The sequence below is a fragment of the Echinops telfairi genome, unplaced genomic scaffold, assembly GCF_000313985.2.
Source record: "Echinops telfairi isolate 266 unplaced genomic scaffold, ASM31398v2 ScPeMD7_4;HRSCAF=17, whole genome shotgun sequence".
NCBI lineage: Eukaryota > Metazoa > Chordata > Mammalia > Afrosoricida > Tenrecidae > Echinops > Echinops telfairi.
Window position 1 is genome coordinate 5,937,739 of NW_022103900.1, and position 1,897 is coordinate 5,939,635.

The 1,897-nt window shown below is 47.4% G+C and overlaps 1 pseudogene; it reads right to left on the reverse strand.

Moving 5' to 3' along the window:
• Positions 1–1,158: 1,158 nt before the first annotated feature.
• Positions 1,159–1,384, reverse strand: LOC115872353 (annotated as a pseudogene).
• Positions 1,385–1,897: the final 513 nt, after the last annotated feature.

The window sequence follows — 1,897 nt, forward strand, 5'->3', positions numbered from 1 at the left end:
ATATCTATGATCCTAATGATGCTATGCTCAATTACCTTTGCCTTCAAATTAAGACAAGCTACTGGACAGTCTGTTGGAAGCCATCAACGGATGTCAGTTACAAGCCTTGCCATTCTCTGGGAGGCTCTTGCTCGAGAAAAAATGATTTCTGAGCTATCTAAGTATGAATGTACAATCTCGGCGAAGGGCATCACCTGAGTATGAGAGAGATAAGGCCCTGTTCTGCACAAATCTTCCAGGGCTGTTTTCTTCTGGTGGCAACTGGATGAAACAGGGTCTTTCTTAAAGGGGAGAAAAAAGTAACAGGGGAGAAAGAGAGCAGAGAGTAAAACTCCAAAGACGGTCCCACAACCACCACAGGGAATCAGGGAGGCAAGGACAGGAAAGGAGCCATTCCATAACCCCTCTCATGTGCCACACACAGCCAGGGCAGGAGAGAAAGCTGGTAAAAGTACTTCAGACGTCCCATTTCTGAAAATCTGGGTTCTAGCAAACAGAAAATGGCTGCATGTTTGCCTGGACTAAACCTTTAAGAGCAAGTAATCGATAGTCCGATGAGCTTGGGACTAGGCCAAACAAAATGCATGTCATATAGGGTTGCTATGGGTCAGAATTGGCTTGATGGCAATGGAATGCATACATTATCATGTACATTAAAATAGGACCATGGAAGTACATTAACAGTGCCACCAAGCATCCTAAGACGGGACCAGGGCTGAGGGCCAGACCTAAAGGAGGTAGGTTGAGATAAGGTCTGACTCCACCGACATGCTGCTGCCCTAGAAAAGTCCACCCATGGAAACCATCTCCAACAACAAGGACGGGTCTGGCGCCAAGTGGTACATCGCTGCCGGACACTGGTCTAAAAAGTCATCGTCAGAGTTTCCTGTCGTGGGGGGGCTACAAACATCCCACCATTATGAATACTGTTCTGGTACCAAATACATGCATGCCTCTGGCCTATAAAATCCAGATCCCTATGAACAGTTGAGAAGAAAAAGACTTAAAAGTAGTCTCCTCCCTAAAGAGGCACAATGTTGAAGAGACGGGTGTTTTTTTTTGGTTTTTTTACATACAATATAAACGCTTTATTGAATGGTCACAGCCCATCCCTGTTGATCCAGGGGTCGGCCAGACATCCGAGACCCGGCAGCAGCCTCAGGGCAGCCTCCGAGCTTCTCGCTCAGACTCCCAACAGAGAGAGCACGTCACCCTCGCGCCCGGGCCGTTCACGGTGCGGATGATGGAGCGGCCGGAGCAGTGGAATTCATGTGTCGTCCAGGAACTCCACGCGCACCTGCGTGCACTGTCCCTGGGAGCCGGTCCAGCCCAGCACTTCGGTGACTCTGGCCAGCTTGATGGGCTGCACACGGCTGGTGTCCATGATGGCGGCGTGGCGGCATTTGGGCAGAGATAGGGGTTTTAAGACTTGTCTAAAATTCTAAATATTTGCTCTTCAACAGAAATAACTACACCCTCCAGTCCTAGGATTGAACTGCTAACCACAAAGTCAGGAGTTTGAACTAGGCATTCTGCAGGAAAAGACACTCGCAGAGGAAGCTCTACCATGTCTTATAGGACTGTTATGGCTTAGAATCAACTCAATGACTAGGGGTTTGTATGGTTGTTTGTTTGTTTGAGTGTGTCTACAAGCAGTACCTTCTCCCCTCACAGACCTTTCCCTCTGTACACACACACACACACACACACACACACACACATCATTCAATCACATTGGTTGTCAGCTAGACCGACCCCAAAGAAAAAGTTGCCTGTGTAATTTTGACATTGAATAAGGAAGAATTGTAGAATAATTGCCTTTGAATTGTGGTGCTGGAGAAAAATATTGAAAGTAACATGAACCATGAGGTAGTTAGTTTATTGTGCCAACCTGGCC